Genomic DNA, 19,107 nt, shown 5'->3' with positions numbered 1-19,107 from the left:
ACCTAGGTTCAGTTTCCAGTCCCTATCCCCTATGTGGTAGCTTATGGTTTCCAGTAACTCCAGTTCCAAGGATTTTGACACCCTCTTCTGTCCTCAGAGGATATCAGGCACATGCGTGGTACACATACACACATACATGTAGGCAACACATCCATACACATAAAATAAAAATAAATAAGCCTTTAAAATAAAACAAAGACTATTTTTCTTGTGGGGTATTCACCAGAGAAGAGTGCTTGGATATGGGTTTAAGCCAATAGAAAATCTTTATTTGATAGCCAGAAACCATATTAGGTGTTTGGGATTCTGTTGTAGCTTTCGACTTTTCTCATGATGAGCTTTTAAGCACAAAACCCATGTCCTGGGCGGACATACTTCAGTAAACAAGAACAGTTAGCCAGAAGGAAAAGTACAGAAGCCAAAAAGTAAGATTAGTACATTAAGAGACTTTCCCAGAACTACAGACTTTGATGGATTAGGTCTCCTATTAGTAGCTGGTACTGTTTACATGCTGAGTTTTATGTCCTGAATGGTATTTACATCATGGAGTCAGTTGTGCTAAGGTTTGGGGGTCTACTAAGGTCTGGGGCCCTACCCTATTACAATTTCACTGTAGTATTATTTCCTTAGATAACATTAATAATACAGCCTTTCTGCCTTTTATTTATCTTGTGATATGTGATAAATTGCTGTAGTCAACTGATTTTGTCCTGTTAGTCTCTGTAATCTCTTTCTAAAAGGGCATAAGGCCTAGTGGTTAGTATTAGATATGTAGACCAACAGGCGAATTTAGAGTTGATAAAAAGATAAACATAGGATGACAGAAGCTTGTGCAGATGGGATGGTTTTGCCAGTTTAACCAAGTTTTGTTTTTGGGTGGGGTCTTAAGGAATTACCTGGTAATTAAAGTTCATTTTTTTCTCATACATTATATCCCAACTGCAGTGTCTCCTCCCGCCACTCCCCAGTCCTCATGTCCCCCATATCCCCTTTTCCCCAGATTTTTTTTCTTCCTCTATTTCCTTTCAAAACAAAAGGAGGCAGGCTTCCCAGGGACATAAACCAAACCTAGGATAGCAAATTACAATAAGACTAGGCACAAACCTTCATATCAAAGCTGGTTGAGGTAAACCAGCAGGGGGAAAATGGTCCCAAGAACAAGCAAATGCATCAGACACCCCTCACCCTCCCATTCCCACTGTCAGGAGTCCCCCAAGAACACCAAGCTACACAGCCATAATGTCTGGACAGAGGATCTAGCGTCCATAAGCTCTGTACTCACACAGGGCCTAGATTTCTCACTGGTGCTTTCAGGTTCCTCTGGCTCTGCCTAGTGTGTGGTTGTGGGTCTGTGCATCTGCTTCTGTCCAGAGGCTGGATGATGCCTCTCTGATGAGAATTGGTCTAGGCACCAACCTCTGAGTGTAACAGAATAGCATGCTTTTTCTTTTCTTTCTTTCTTTCTTTTCTTTTTCTTTTTTTTCTTTCTTTCTTTCTTTCTTTTCTTTCTCTTTCTTTCTCTTCTTTCTTCTCTCTTTGCCAGTAGTGTTTGGTCCTGTTCTGAGTCTCTGGGCTATCCATCATCTGGTTCCTGGTCATCCTGGCAGTGTCTGGCATGGGGTCCTTCTCACTGCACGACCCTCAAGAAGTTGAGCCAGTGCCTAGGAAGCGCAAGGCCCTGGGTTCGGTCCCCAGCTCCGAAAAAAAGAACAAAAAAAAAAAAAAAAAAGAAGTTGAGCCAGCATTGGTTGGACACTTCCACAAGTTCTGTACCAATATTCCCCCCAGCACATCTCTCAGGCCGGACAGATTGTAGGCCGAAGTTTTCATGGCTGAGTTGATGTCCCAGGCCCACTTCTGGGAGCCTTACCCGACTCCAGAAGATGGTTAGGGCAAGCTCTATGTCCCCCATTCCTAGAGTCTTTGCTAGGACCACTCTCATAGATTCCATGAAGTTTCCAGTGCACTAGATTTCTACCCTAAAATGACTCCAATTCCAGTTGTCTCTCCCAGTTCTCTCCCTTCATGCTACCTTATCCCAGTGATCTCCCTTTGCAGCCAGCCTCATTCTTCCTGTTCTGATTCCCACCCACCCCAAGTCCACCTGTAAGATCTATCTCTGGTTCCCGGTGAGATCCTTGCATCCATCCCTGAGCCCTCCTTGTTACTTAGCCTTTCTGGGCCTGTGGATTGTTCTTAAAGCCTCAGTCTTTTCGTGTGTGTGTGTGTGTGTGTGTGTGTGTGTGTGTGTGTGTGTGTGTGTGTGTGTGTGTGTGTGTTTTCTTTGTTTCTTTTTCTCTATCCCTCTTTTTCAACACCACCCATGATTCTGCTTTTGGTTAAAACCAAACAGCCAACCCAAGCAAGCTCACTGCACTCTTGTGTTGTGACTTCTGTGTGCTTCCAGGCTTTCACACCAATATCCATCCTCACTGCGAACGATTTGGCTAAAAAGGAAGCAGTTCTTCTCTCATTAGAGACTCTAACTGCAATACAATTAAAATGGAAACAAAAGGGAAACACCAGTTGTGTGGGAAGTATTCTACATTCCTTTTAATTACAAGTAATGGTGCTTATATGCAGAACGATATGAACATATAAAGAAAATGAAGATTAAAAAAAAAAAAGTCTGTCCTTCCCTTCTCCCCAAATGGTACCCCATGGGATAATGAGAGAATGGATATAAAAATGAACAATGGTTGGGCTACATATGAAAACAGAACTCTGGGAATAGAATTGTAATTTAGTGGTAAAGTGCTTATTCAGCATGTGGAAGGCCTTAGGCTTAGTTCCCTGCAGCGGGGATTAAAAAAAAGACAAAGAAAGAAAAAGAAAAGTGTTTTTTGAGACACAATGTCACTGTTGATCCCAGACTGGCTTTGTTCTTTCTGTTCTTCTACTGCCTGATGAATGTTCAACCACAGGCAATGTACCACCACCCTGAACTTAATGTTTTGAACATATAAATGTTTTCAAATGTCCAGTAAAGCCTACATATATTTAGCAGAATTTCTACCAAGAAAGAAATGACTTGATGTAACTAATAGACCATTCCAAATTCAGGGAGTTTGGGTATTTTCTTCTTTCTATCTGGTATCTTCCATTAAAATACGAATTGTAATGTGAGTTGATGGCATGTGCGTGTCATCTCAGCTACAGGAAGGCTGAGGGTGAAGCGTCAATGATTTCCGATCAGCCTGGGCTACAAAAATTATCTCCAAAAACCAAAACCTACCAGACAATAAACATAAACACACAGGAAGTGATAACACAAGAGATCGTCTGGCCTGCGGATAGAGGTGAGTGTGAGAAGGCTTTCGTAGCCCGCAGGAGCCTTAGGTCCCGTGTACAGCACACAAACAAACAAGCAAACAAGAAGTCCCTCCCTCAGTCCCCTCCAAGTAACAGCAACAAACAGCAAAAGCCCAGACTGCCAATTCAGAGCCCACAGCAACCTGCTCAGGACCGCAGCTTCTTTATCTGTAACAAACAGCCCAGACACCACCATGGTTTTCATTGGGGAGACTCACTTGGTGTCCCAGACTTTATATGAAGATTATTTTAAACTGAAGATATTAGAGATCCAGTAGATATAGGGGAGGGGGAGCAGGGAGGGGAATCTTGAGGCTTGGCTTATCTGAGTGAAGCAGGAGCTTCTGGAAACTGTGGCCATGATAAATCTCTCCAGGGAGTTCCTGGTCAAGAAGGAAAGACTACACACACCTACATAAACAAACATTGTCTCACACCTTCCTATAGCCTTAGTTTGCCTGAGATCCATTCATCTTGCTCAACAAAATGCATTTGCTTGCCCTACAAGAGCATTCATTCTTCTATTAGGCACCTATAACTTTTAACTTTAAGCAGTTATTGAACCAGCTACTTCCTTTTATATGTTAATAAACCTTTTTTTTTTTTTTTTTTTTTTGAGAAAGGATCTCATTTAGCCAAGGTTGGCCTTGAATTCCTTATGCAGCAGAAGGCAGATGACCTGAATGGATTGTCCTGCCTTTATTTTCAAAGTACTGGGATTACAGCCTTAGGACATCCCATTTGGCTTATAGATCCCTGCCCCCATTCCACTATTTTGGCTTTTGACAATTCAACTTGCAGTCTCTAGGTACTTCAGATAGAACCACAGAGATCATTTTTTTTCTTTTTTTTCTTTTTCTTTTTTTTTTTTTTTTTTTTTTCCCGGAGCTGGGGACCGGGGGCCTTGTGCTTGCTAGGCAAGCGCTCTACCCCTGAGCTAAATCCCCAACCCCCCTTTTTTTTTTTTCTTATAAGGAACTTAAACTTGGGCTGGAGAGACGGCTCAGCAGTTAGGAGGACTGACTGCTGTTCCAGAGGTCCTGAGTTCAATTCCCAGCAACCACATGGTGGCTCACAGCCATCTGTAATGGGATCTAGCCCTCTTCTGGTGTGTCTGAAGACAGCAACAGCATATTTATACACATAAAAAATAAATTATTATTATTTTTTTAAAAAAAAAGAAAGTTAGACTTGGCTATAAGCCAGACAGCTGTCTCTAGTAATAGTCCAGGAGACCAAACAACAATGTCTCTAGTATATGGTTCAGAATGCCAAGAACTTAGCAACAGGCAAATAACTTCACTTGGTATTTCTATGGGGTCACCCAGAGAAAGCCAAATATGCACCCTTCAGCAATTCCCTAGGGTGCCCTTCTCTGAGTCCACTGTAGCTTCTCCATGTTTGCAGCCTATGTAACCAGGGCACACTGGGTTTCTCCTTTGCTCCCTAAGGTTCTCTCTTCCTTGCTCTGAACTTTTGCCAAAACTCACGCTAAGTGCCTCGATACAGTCAGCATCAAAACTGCGTTTTCTCTTTTTATTTGATTGTTCTTTACTTATTTCCACAGCTGTGAGTTTCATTCCTACAATTTAGAAATTTCTCTGAAACAGCTTGTAGAGTCAAATAAATATTTATTTGTTATGGTGCTTTCTATATAGTCTCTATTTCTTTTAGCTCTTGACTGAAGTTTTTGCATTTTTTTGCTGATGTTAGTCCGAACGCTCTTATTTCAAGAAAATCAATCTTTAAAACGACAGAGAGATCAGTGAGAGTGAGCTGCAAATAAGCCTACTAGTCTCTCAGCTCTTGAAGAGTCTCAACACATCTACTGCATTCTGATAGGTTGCTTCTCTGCCGGTGAAATGAGCCAATTCGAGCCAGATTAGAATATATCAAAGGCAGGTTTATTGGAAAGCTGCTCTTAGATGGGCCAGTTCACTGGCCCCAAGGACCGAGGTTAGGGAAGTCTCCACGGTGAGAATTGGGCAAGGGAAAAGAGGAAGAGAGAAAGGGCACACACAGAGAGCGAAGAGAAGAGAAGAGAAGAGAAGAGAAGAGAAGAGAAGAGAAGAGAAGAGAATCGAAGAGATGAGAAGAGGGAGGAGGAGGGAGAGGAGGAGGAGAAGGAGGAGGAGGAGGGAGAGGAGGAGGAGAAGGAGGAGGGGGAGGAGGAGAGGGGGAAGACAAAAATGTCTGGATTGTATAGGGAAGACCCTGTGGGGGAAGGGCAGCCCAGCTCCTGGGCTGTTATGTGTCTACTGAATTTGGTTGTAAAGGAAATGAGAAAATTCAAGCATTGGTTGTAGCAGAGAATTTGTTAAATTGCTTTGATTCCCAGTGGGTCAAAACCAAGGTGCATCCGCCCAAAAGCCCTCTGGATTCAAGAATGAAAGATACACCCACATCACACAGACACAGACACAGACACAGACACAGACACAGACACAGACACAGACACAGACACACACACACACACACACACACACACACACACACACACACACACCCGCCCACCCACCAGCTAATTTTAGTATGTCTTGACAAGCTCAATGGCTGGCCATTTCTAATCTTCCCTGCAGCTAACATATATTCTCCTCTCCAATGTTTCTGGTCAACTTGCTAAATCAACATTTCATCTCTGCTACCCCAGACGCAATCAGGGGAGTGGCCCCTAGGGACCACTGACTGGTTAAGTGGTTTAACAAATTCGCTCCTTTAGTCTGTGAAAATCAAGTGTCTTCTTCTTTTCCTCCTCTTCTCTTCTCCCTCCTCTTCTTTCTCCTCCTCTCCCTCCTCTTCTTTCTCCTCCTCTCCCTCCTCTTCTTTCTCCTCCTCCTCCTCCTCCTTCTCCCTTTTCTCCTCCTCCCTCCCTCCTTCTCTTCTTCCTCCTCCTCCTCCTCCTCCTCTTTCTTTGAGAGAGGGTCTCTCTATGTAGCTCCGGCTGTCGTGAGACTTGCTGTGTAAACCAGAATGGCCTTGAATTCATAAAGATCTACTCGATTCTGCCTCCCTGGTGCTTCGATCAAAGGTGTCCCTTTATTCTTTATTCAAGAAAATTAGGCCTTAGATATTACATCCAAGTTTTTTTTTTTTTAATTCTTTTTTTTTTTCGAGCTGGGGATCGAACCCAGGGCCTTTGCGCGCCATAGGGCAAGTGCTCTACCACTGAGCTAAATCCCCAACCCCTACATCCAAGTTTTAAATTGAAAATAAATACTCTGTCACAATATGCACACATCACCACTGAAAAGAAAGCAGTCAGGTGCAGGCTAGTTAAGTGTGCAACAATGAAAATATCCTAAGAGGCGGGATGTAGAGCTCAGTGCTAAATATCTTCTTCCCATAAGCCAGGCCCTGAGTTCATTCTTTATACTGGGAGGTGGGGGCAGGGAAGAGCATCATTGAATACTAGATGGACTGGCATTTTAAAAAAAGATTTATTTTTATTTCAGTGTGTGTGTGTGTGTGTGTGTGTGTGTGTGTGTGTGTGTGTGTATACTCTGTGTTCTCACAGAGACCAGAAGAGAAGAACACCAGAAGATCTCTGGGAACTAAACTTATAGGCCTTTTCGAACTATGCCAGATATGGGTCCTAGGAAAGGAACCTGTGGGAAATCAGCACTCACTTTTACCTGAGAAGCCATCACTCCAAATGGATTGACATTTTTCCTCGTGGTCAATGTGCTAATATTTGGAAAAGAGCCCTTCTACAGCTGCCCTCAGTGGTATCTCTCTTGGCTTACTCATCTTCCCTGCCTGACTTTCCCTCAGGTTTTGTTGCTGTTGTTTGCTTTTTGAGATGGGTTTTACTATGTATCTTTGGACGGCATGGAATTTGACATGTAGATAAGGCTAGATTCCCTGTAGTACACCTGATCATCAACCACTCATTGAAAAAAATATATTTTATCTCATGCACATAGGTGTTTCCTCTGCAATGCATGCCTGGTGTCAGAGGGGCCCAGAAGAGGGTCTCAAATCTTTTAGAATTGGAGCCAAAAGTGGTTGGAATTCATCACGCGTGACGTGATTCAGGATCCTTTGGACAAGCAACCAGTGCTGTCAACCACTGAGCCATCTTTCCATCACCTGCTTCAGTCATTCCTAAGTGGAACTATTGCTTGAACTGGAGTTAGAAGTAGGTAATAAGGCTACGGAAGCATGGGAAATAATCTTTGGGAATATGGCATGTTTGGAGTATTCTCAGAGTGTGTACAAGTCTAGGGTGATATCTAATTGCAATAATCTGTCACTTAGTGGCAGAAGCAGGAAGGATGAGATGTTCAAAGTCATCCTCAGGTATCATGCAAGTTTGGGACCAGGTAGTAATATAGGATAATGGTAGTAACTGCTTATCTGCTTTGGGTACACTGGTCAGATGGAGGCTCATTCATAACAGGTTCTACAGAGAAATGATGTAGCTCATTCATGGTCTTTGACTCTTGTCCCATGGTTATGTCACTCAGAAGGCTGTGAGTTTTCCAAGTTTCTTTGGTGATAAAGCAAATTTAGGGAGAGCAATAGAGAGCACAGCCCTCTCTTAATGAGAACCATCCCCTTTTTCTATGTGAATGAGTTCATCCAGTGGATGAATGTGCATTTTTAAAATCAGGGGAATCATCCCTGTAAGCACTTGATACATTTCTCCTGTGTGAAGCAGAGTTGCTAGGCTGTGTCATCACAATGTGAGGCTGAACACAGTACACACAACTTTACTGTAGGGTTTCGGCTAGAATCCCAGTGCCCCCAGGCCCAAGGCTTTAGGCATTAGCAGTTTATATGTACACAGTACAGACAGAGGCTTTGTTTGAGACTTAGAAGGCAGTACTCATTTGGCATTTTTAAAATCTCCAGAATATTTGAATAAATGCAGCCTCACAGCATCTTGCTATGTAAACTCTCAGAGGCACCCAGAGTAACAGTAACAGCTTGGAGAGACTCTAATAGTCCCTCTTTAATTTTGGGCCTGACACCTGGTAACATTTCGAGCTATAAATAGAGTGAGGGAGGGGGGAGGGAAGCCAAAGAGATTTTCTGCTGCTGTCTCAATACATTGAATGAGAAGGACTTAGTAAAGAAGAATTAAAAAAAAAAATCCCATCTAGAAATGAATTAGGGGCCCATTCTGCTGAAGGTTCTGTAGTTAAAGCACCCTGAATTCTAATTAGGTTTGCAGGACGTCTTGAAACTATGGGTGGGGCTGCAGGATGCTGCATAATCTCTCTGCCATTAAAACTGGCTTGAAAGGCCCCAGGACTCAAGGCTATAAACTTAGAGACAGGAGCCATGTATCCTCTTCCAGGCTTATTCAATGCCAACCTTTCCAGCATCAGGAGAGCAGAGAGGTTAGTATGAAGAAGGCAGGCAGAGAGTGTTCAAATGTCCCAACTTTTTCCCCAAAGAGGATGTTGTTAGTGTCAGTGAAGTATCTCATAGGCAAAGAGCAAAACAGCAATTCTTTTCCTTATGCTGTTTAATGTGTTAGTGGGCAAATAAAATGAAACCTTTTTCTTCGCAGTGTTTTCATTTCTCTCTTAGTTCTCTTGACCAAATATAGAGGATTGGGAGGTTGGGGAGATGGTAAGTTCACTTGCAAACTCCAGAAGACTGGAGTTTGATTTCAGTTGACTCACAACCATCTTTAACTCCAGCTACAGGGGATCTGATTCCTCTGACATTTTGAAGGCTTGTATTCTGACACACGTGCATTCATGTGTTCATATTCACAGGTAGATAGATACACACCTATACATAATTGAAAATGTAAATATTAAAATCTATAGTTTTTCTGAAGCCATTGTAAGTTAGATTAAATTCTACCTGCTAGGAAGAGTCTCTGTCACTCTGTTGCATCCCAGCCTGGAAATCCAAGGTGGTATGAAGGCAGAAGCAATCATGCTGGGTCAATGAATATTCTGTCAGCTTTATCTGAAGATAAAGAGCACAGACGGAAAGGTCAAGCAGGTGAGGCTCAGCTCCCAGCCCTCTTGCCATTGACGTTATGATCTTCAAAACCAGTGTAGGACTTTTTGTCAGTGTGGCAGTTATCTGAGAGAATCCATCTAAAGAGAGGAAGAGGGGCTGAAGGGATGGCCGAGGGGCTAATAGTACCTTCCAGAAGACAGATTCAGCATCCAGGAAGCACATTGGACAGCCACCACCTGTAACTCTAGGCCCAGGGGATCTGATTCATTCTTCTGGCTGCTTAGAGCACCCTCATGCTTGTGTGCCTGAGTGTCTGCGCCATGCGCGCGCGCACACACACACACACACACACACACACACACACACACACACACCACTATACATAAATAAAAACTTAAAAACACCTAAAAGAAGGGAGGACTGTTTGGTTTATGGTGTCAGAGACTCAAGGCCCATGGTGAACAAGCATGGCGAAGGGTAGGTAGGACAGAGTTGCTTACCTCCTAGCAATCAGGAACTGGAAAGGGCAAGGGTCACGATACATTTTTCAGAGGCACATCGCTAATGCCCTACCTCTTCCTGGTTTCTACCATGTGCTGAGTGCCATCATCTTATAAATCCATGAAGATACCAGAACCAATGTGACTTATAGAAGAAAGGGTTCATTTTGAGCTTACAATTTCAGAGTCTGTGTCCATCATGGAGGAGAGCATGGCAACAGGCAAGCAGGCATGGTGCTGGACGTAGCTGGGAACTCATTTGAGACACAGTTGTCAGCCAGAGAGAAAGAGAGCTATCCGGGATTGGTGTAGAATATTGAAATGTCAAAGCCCACCCTCAGGGTCATACCTCTCAATCCTTCCCAAACAGTTCCATCAACTGGGGACCAAACATTCAAATATGGGAGCCAGTGGGGGGCCATTCTTATTCAAATCACCACAGAATTAATCCACTGTTAATGTCTAAATTCCCAATATTCATCTCTTTCCCAAAGACCATCAGTTGCAATGCAGCCTTTGACACAGTCATTGAGAAATATTTCTTATTCAAACAATATCCTTCATCTCCTAAAGGTGCTGAGTGAATGAAACAAGAAGAATTCCTTCCAGGGCCTACTGTGGGGTTGGCACTTAAGCATTCTTGGTTGTGTCTCTTCCTTGGACTAGCAAGAGACACTATTGACAAGGTCTCGATATGTATTCCAGCCTTGCCTGGAAATTTAGTATATAGTCCAAGCTGGCTTCAAACTCACAGTGATCCTTTTGCCTCAGCATTCCATCTCCTGGAATTACAGGGCTGTCACCATCAATTCACAATTTTTTATTAGATGGATTAATTCAACTAACATTTTTTGCTTTATTATTTTTGACTTTAATGTCAAGTAAGGGATGAAAAATATTATTCTACTTTCCAAGGAAAAACTGCCAGTCTCAAATTTAAGAGTATGCTCAAGTGTGTCCTCATCTCTCAGTACCTGAGGCAGTTGGGAGAGCTGATCCTCCCCATCCCTGGTGTCATGAGAGCAGGTGAGCTGACCCTGCTCCTCTCTGGGTGCAGCATTTGGCTCTGCACCTCACCTGGGTAGCACAGTAGGGCTAGCCCTGGTTGAGGGAATTTAAGTGAGCCTTCCTTGTGGGCAAGAGCTCAGGAAAGCTGGCCCTAGCACTGGTCTACTGTGAGGTGACCTGAGCTGGGGGGAAATGCCTCCTCACCCCTCACCACCTGAGGCAGTTGGAAGAGTTGATGGTTCTAGGGGTCATGAGAGTAGATGAGCAGACCCTGAACCTCCTGGGTGTGCAGGTCCTGCACCTTGGCCATGCAGCACAGTAGAGCTGGCCTTGGTGGAAGGGACACAGGTAAGTCGGTCCTGTGGGTGAAAACACAGGAGAGCTGGCCCTGCCATTCATCTAGCATGAGATAGCATGGGTATGTGCACACATGGGGGGCGGACGGCCATGAGGCCCTCCTTTCTCTTCTTTGCCACCTGCAGTAGCCAGGAGAGCCAGCCCTGGGGTCATGAGAGTAGGAGAGCTAGTCCTGACCCCTCACTGACTGTAGCACTCAGAGTGAGCCCTGGGCAATGCAATGGAGCTGACACGGGTGAGTTAGGCCTGAAGGTATGAGAGCAGGATAGCTGGGCCAGACCATCACAGGATACAGCACTTGGGAGAGTGGGTCCTGAGCCTTGACTGGGCAGCACAGTGGAACTGGTTCTGGAGGCATGGGTGTAGGTGAGCTGGCTCTGAGGGTGTGAGAGCAGGAGAGTTGACTCTGCCTCCAAAGATGGCGGCATTGGGTGGCCTAGCCAGAACAGTGCTAGAGAGCTTGCTCTGGGGGTGCAGATAAGGGAGAGCCAGTGTGCTGACCAGGTTGGCTGTCACCAGTCTCTGATTCAAGGCTCTGAGCTGACCTACCCCCAAATCGATATTATCTGCTAAGGGTTGGGGTGCAATGAAGTTGACCCAGGCACACAGGATCTCATGACACAGGGCAGCAACTAGATAATCCAGAGGAGTCATGGTGAAGGTACAATATTGATGTGTCCCACAGCCAGAGATCTTGGGCTAGCCTGATGATTCATTGCAACGAACATTTGCAAGGGACGATGTGTAGACAGAGGGATGTACTGTGGGACACACTGTGACACACTATAGCTTCCATGATGAGATGCTTTTCTATGCTTTTTTGTTTGTTTGTTGTGTGTTCACGTGTGTGTATTTTATTTAGGGTGTGGAGGTTAATACTCTTCACCTGAGCCTCACTGGCTCCCTAGAAAGCGTCTCTTCTCAACAGTAGCTCCCAATTGGCTGACATTGTCTGCACCACCAATCCTTGGTCTCTCAGGCAGTCTTTAATTAGGTCCTCCTGCAAAAGATGCTTTGTGGCTGTGTGGGGTGGGGGTGGGGGACTGGGGGGCATTTACATAGAGGTGGCTCTGCTCTCCCTGCTACACAGGCAGGGGCAGGGGAGTATGCATGCAAAAGAAACAGGAGAATGGCTAAAGCACCCTTCTCAGATACTGGGATAAACAAAAAACTTACTGAACTGATCAAGGAAAGGAGAAAGGAAAAATAGATGGGATTGACCATGAGAAATTATTTTCAGCCAGGAGTCACTAAATAAATCTTTGCCAACCTCTCAGTCATGATGACGGTAATGCTTCCTGTCTTCTTTGCTTGTCTACTTTGTCTTTCAGTGACAGACACTCACCCAGTTATCTTTCCAGTAAGTCCTGTCCTGTCTCGTTCAGCCCATAAATTCAGCGATCTCTCACATTTGAACCCATCACCTTCTTAATTAAAAACCAATTGGTCCACAAAAACATACAAAATGCACATACGGATTGGCTCCCTCTCAATATTTAGAGATGTGTATATGTTGCCTTATATTTGTAATCAGAGGAAACATACCTGTCTCCTCAAGTGTTTATTACTTCTTGGTCGAAAAACGACATTCTAAACTTTTCTCCCAGCTTTTTGAAATACACAGCACTTTATTGCCATCCATGGTCACCCCACTGTGGAAAATCATACCTGAATGGCTCTTATAATCTTTTCCATTAAATTGGTTATTAGTCTTCTTATATTCAGCTATCTTTCCCATTACACTGTAAGAGCCTTCATGCAGTGGTCATGCCCTGCCTGAAGTATCCAGCTGCCTCGCTCTTCCATTGGCCTCCTAGAAACTAATTTCATTTATTACAACCTCTCGAAAAGAGGTGTTCATTATTTTCCGTGTAAAAGTTCTTCATGTCCTAAAACTAATATTAATCTGCTTTTGGTATTATACTTTAAGTCATTATCCTACATTTTTCCCCTTTAAAAATGTTATACATAAGGGTGTTTTGTCTGTGTGTGTGTGCATCCCACATCTTTGTATCACATGCACAGCACCTGTGGGGGCCAGAAAAGGGTGTGAGATTTCCTAAGACTGGGGTTACAGGTTCTTCTGAGCTATTTGCTGTGGATGCTGAAAAATGAACTGGGCTACACCTTCCCTTGGAGGCCTACATAAGGACATTGGAAGAAGGAAGATTCGCTCCTCTTCAACTGCTTGCACTTACTTGCCAGCACATCTGTTGGAACCCACTTCTTCAGGATTCCAGCTTCTACAGAAGACCAGCTGAAACAAGTAGCCTCGTGGGACTGAGCAACTACTAGATCCTTGGACTTCCTTCCCATTCACAGCTGCCCGTTGTTGGGTTAGTTGGACTGCAGACTAAATCATTACACTACATTCCCTCAGTATACAGGGACATTCTTCAAGTTCTGTAACTCTAGAGAACCCTGACTAATACACTTGTTATTTTATTTCTCTTTGTGCAGAATATCATGCTGGCAGGAATAAATGTTAAAATGGGTCCTTTGTTTAGTGGACAGGAAACAGAGATTGGGGAACTGAGAAAGAGGCCAGAGGGAAACAGCCTTAGCCTCTGCTCCCAGACACCTGGTTCTTCCGACCACGCACCATCTCTTGATTTCTGTTACTTCCTAATGATGTCACCATAGTAGAAATTCTTCAAGAGATTACTCCATTGGCCAGGCCATAGCATCTGATTGTCTCTAGAAACATCTTTACATACACACCTGGAAGAGTGGCTATCAGCCTCTAGCTGTTTCTTAATCCAGTTAGTCAACCATCATGATGAATCCTATACTTCAGTTTGACTTTCCTTTCCTCCTTTCCTTACCTTAAGTTCCTAAGTTCTAAGCCCAAGACAGGTGATTGCTTTTCTTTTCTTGACGAGATAGCTGAAAACCACCAGCTCTAGACCATCCAAGCATTTCAATAAGGACTCATTTTTCACAGAGTTGCAACCACTGGTATCTTACTAAACTTTTTGAATTAAAAGATCTTTTTGCCCTCTCCCCTTTTACAGCAGTAGCTGTTCATAAATCCATGGATTTATTTAAGCACAGGTATAGTCCTAAGAATATTATACTAAATTATTATGAAAACAAAGGTCTATATTGAAGTTGCTTACCCTTATCCCACTCTAGCTTCAGCGTTCCCTTCCCCCTTTTTTCTCATATTTATCATTTTAATAGCATCTTTTAGAGCTACAATTATTTGTTACTTAGTGTGTGTGTATGTGTGTGTGTGTGTGTGTGTGTGTGTGTGTGTGTGTGCGTGCGCGCCACAACAGACTTGTGGAGGTCAGAGGATAACTTGTAGGAGTCAGTTCTGTCCTTTCACTATGTGGCTCCCAGGGATCAAGCTCCCGATGTCAATCTTTACCTGTTTAGCGCTATTTCACTGCTCTCTTAATAGGATCGTGATCATTACTATTTTGTTTTTGGACATGGTCTCCTGTGTCATAGAATAAGGTCTTGGGCTATAAGTGACAAGCACTAGCAGCCTTTCTTCCCTTCTCAGCTGTGTTACACTTGAGCAAATCCATTCCATTCATTGAGTACAGTAGCCTCATGTGGCCACATGCCTACAAGTAATTTAGAATTTACTGTTAAAAAATGTTTCGGATTCTGAGCACATGTTTGTTTCCACAACTGGATGCTGTATGTATCCTGTTTGAAGGTTGGAGTTGTGTATGTTTGTTGTGTGTTGTGTGTTACATATGTGTCTGTGGTATGTGTGGATGCACAGCCATGAACATAAGTAAATCTCAGTGAAATTGATGTGTAAAACTAGGATTTGAGTTGAGATTAATGGCCTACTTATCTCAGAAGAGGGACATTATGTTTTGGAGTTTGAGATCTTGAGGAAAGACCACAGATTCAATCCAGATTATAATTAGTGAAATTTATTAAAGTTGCTAACAGGACCGCAATCTTTAGGCCAAACTTAAAATTATCTCAAGAAGGGGGTTGAAGGAAGAAGTTTTAAAAAGGTAATAACCACAAGAAGACCTTGAGTATCTGTATAAGCAAGCCAAGAGCTGTTCTGCTCTGCCAAGATTAGGTAGTAATCAAGACAACCTCAAAGCCATCCTTGAATGTCTGCATAAGCGGGTTACAGGAGCCAAAAAAGTAGTTAGTCATATTGTACATAAGCATATGGCTACAGCAGTACATTTCTGGTTGGGGAGGGGGGTCACTGAATCAGGGTTACTGAGAACATGTCTTTCACGGCCTGGAGTCAGAAACAAATGGCCAGTAGGTACCATGATGGATGTGTAGCATGAAATGGAGTATCTTTAGACGTCATAATCATATGTCTATAGTCTCAGTGGGAGGAGACAGGATGATCAAGAACCAAGGTCATTCTTGTCTACATAGTGAGTTTGAGGCCAGCCTGGGCTACGTGGAAACCAGGAAAACCACCCCATGAAGAAAGCAATCATATTGGATTATGGTTTACACTAATAATACTTTTAACGTAATTACCTCTTAAAGACCTTTTTCAAATATTGCCCCACTGTTAGATAGTGGGTCTTAGAACTTTAACATGTGAATTTTTCATGAGTGCAACCGAGCCCATAACACACTCCTAAAGTAGGATGAACAAAGGGGGAAATTAGTAATTATCAGTGATTAAACATTTAGAGGAAGGGCTTTGCAGAGCTAAGACTTACACATGTGAGAAATTAGAGTTGGTTTAAGACTTACACATGTGAGAAATTAGAGTTGGTTTTAGTCTTTGTATCCCTGAGTTCACGGAGCTAAACCACAGAGCTTAGGGAGAAAGCCAAGACATAAACTCTGTGTCTTGCAAGCATGTAGATCTGAGCTCGATCCCCCAGAACTCACATAAACAAAACAAAACAAAACAAACAAAACAACAAAACAAAAATGTAGTGGTATATATTTGTAATGTCAACACAAGAGAGCTGGAGTCAGAAGGAACACTGGGACTTACAGTCAGCCAGCCAAGACAAGAGTACTTGGTGAATTCTAGGCTCTGTGACAAAAAAAAAAAAAAAAAAAAAAAAGGAAGAAGAAAGAAAGAAAAAGAAAAAGAAATGTGGACCATATCTCAGAGCTGTCCTCCAACCCAAACAAAAAGCAAAGGAGAAAAGAAAACAAACACTTAGAACTAAATTAAACCAGTCTTGCAGATCTTAGTAACAAAAGACACTACACTGGGGTGTTTGCCCGAAACCGGAAAGGGAATAGCACTTCAAATGTATATAAGAAATACCAAGTTAATTAAAAAAAAAAAAAAAAAAAAAAAAAAAAAAAAGACACTACACTCAGAACCACAGAAAACAAATGGGTTGAATCTGTCAATTGACCCAACTGAGAAATTTTGAGGCTATGGATAGGTGAGGAGAACCTGATACTTTCTATCATGTGGCAGAGACAAAATCAAGAAGTGTCTCGGATGTCGGGGACACTAGTGATTCTGTGACAGAATCCTACCAGAGAGGGAGTCACCCCAGGGAGTCCCTGAGTTGTGGACAAGGTTTCCCTAGAATTTTCAGGGAAACAGTGGTCAGCATAGGCTTGATCCAAGTGATGCCAGGCTAGGAGGCTGGCCAAGAAAGGATTAGAGGGAGGAGTATGGGACATCTGCACAGTCTAGATAAAAGTGTTCCTACCAGGCAGACTGAGAAATTCAGGACTCACGGAACGTGAGGGACAACACTGAGAAGGACTTTTGTTTTGGCAAAGGGAAATCATTAATCCTAGCTCAATCATGGCTCTCGCCATTTCTAATAAGTTAACAAGCAAGAACAAAAATAAAAAGCAAAAGCAAAAGGGAGCCAACACTTTTCAAGTAGTTTAACTGTATCCAGGAAAGACCTCAAGGATAAATTGGCCAATCATGAGAAAAGTCAATCAGTGGACCCAGAGAAAGAATCAATAACAAAACAGCTTCCATCTGCGGCAGAGGAAACGACAGTGAACAGCTCAACTGCACTGCACGTGCCGAACAACTTCATGAGAAGACAAGCACCACGGCCAGTTTTCTTTTTGTAGGGTGGAGAGATAGGAATGTCTTATGTAGCACAGGCTATCCTCAACTCACAGTCCTCTTGTCTCTGCTTCCTGAGTGATGAGAAAACAGTTGTGAGCCTTCACACTCAATAAAGATACCTCTTAAGAAGCAAGTTACTCTTTTATACTTTCATACATATATAAGGCTCCTCCCCCAACCAGGGATCATCTCATGTCCTCCCAAACACACGGTTTTATAAAGGACTCAAAGTAATATTTTACAGATAGAAATGATAATATCACAATAATAGTCAACTGATTTTCATCTGTGTATGTGTGATATATGTGTATTTGTGTGTGTGTGTGTGTATGTATGTGTGTGTATGTGTGTATGTGTGTGTATGTGTGTGTGTGTAGGTACATTCCCCTGTGTGTGAGCATGTGGGACCAAAGATTGATGTCAGGTATCTGTCTTTAAACCTGCAACCTTATCGTCATCAACGTCATCATCATCATCATCACTATTGTTATTTAAAGGTTTATCCATTTCATGTATATGAGTGCTCTATCTGCATGTACACCTGCATGCCAGAAGAGGGCATCAGATCACATTATACATGTTTGTAAGCCACCATGTAGTTGCTGGCAATTGAACTCAGAACCTCTGGAAGAGCAGTCAGCGCTTGCAACCCCTGAGCCATCTCTCCAGGCAATAACTTTATTTTTTGAGGCAACATTTCACTGAAGCTGGGACTCACTGTTTCAGAGAGCTGGGTGAGTGAGGCCTGGGATTCACTTGTCTCTACCCTGAGTCCTGGGCTTAGAGGTACCATGACTGACTTTTATGAACATTCTGGAGCTCTGAACTCAGGTCTCTTTGCTTGCAAAGCAAGCACATTATACAGAACCATCTCCCAAGCCCCAAGTTTGACTTTCTTTTCTTTTTTAAAAAGATTTATTTACTTATTTTATCTATATGAGTACACAGTAGTTGTCTTCAGAAGAGGGCATCAGATCCCATTACAGATGGTTGTGCGCCACCATGTGGTTGCTAGGAATTGAACTCAGGACCTCTGGAAGAGCAGTCAGTCCACTGAGCCATCTCTCCAGCCCCCACGTTTGATTTTCAATAACCAGAAATGTGAAGCTATCCACATACTCACAGACAAGAATACTAAAGCAGATTGTCATGATCATATAGTGAAATACTGCTCAGGAATAAAAGGGGTTGCCAGTGTGTGTGTGTGTGTGTGTGTGCAGTAACCTTGATAGGCTTCAAAGTAATTATATTGAGAGAAAAAAAAAGACAGAAAAAAACAGAAGAAATTCAACAATGGTGATGAAGAGGAACTGCGCAGTTGCCTAAAGACCGACATAGACTAGGTTCCTAAGGCTACCCAGGATCTTTCATGGGATGAAATTGTTCATTATCTTGACTTTTGAGTTTGCTTTCATGAAGGTACATATTTATCAAAAGGTATGAAATTGTCTTCTTTAAAAGATATCAATTATATTTCTTTTTAAAAAGTTGTGACTAGGACTGGAGAGACGGCTCAGCAGTTAAGAGTGCTGGCTGTTCTCCCAAAAGTCCTGAGTACAATTCCTAGCAACTCCATGGTGGCTCACAACCATCTATAAGGGGATCTGATGCCTTCTTCTGGCATGTGGGTGTACTTGCAGCAGAGCCCTCATATATTAAATAAATAAATACTAATTAATTAATTAATAAATATTTTTAAAAAATTGTGATCATTGGCAGGAGTTCAAGCTTTTGGATGGATTTCTTTGGGAAGATGTTATATGCTAGCTTGTACTTATATTTAATTTGTACTCTAAAATCCTGAGGTGCAACTGCTGTACCAATGACTTGCTCTGAAGACATGTTTTTCTCCTCACAGATTTTTGTCTTTGTTTTCTTAGACAGAGGGTCATGTAGCCTAGGCTAGTGTCCAGTTTTTACTTCTGATCCTACTGATTTTAATTCCCAAGTGTTATGATTATATGTTAATGACATGCCTAGTTTGTTTATATG

The sequence above is a fragment of the Rattus rattus genome, chromosome 4 (assembly GCF_011064425.1).
Source record: "Rattus rattus isolate New Zealand chromosome 4, Rrattus_CSIRO_v1, whole genome shotgun sequence".
In the NCBI taxonomy this organism is placed as follows: Eukaryota; Metazoa; Chordata; class Mammalia; order Rodentia; family Muridae; genus Rattus; species Rattus rattus.
This window is presented reverse-complemented; position numbering follows the sequence as displayed.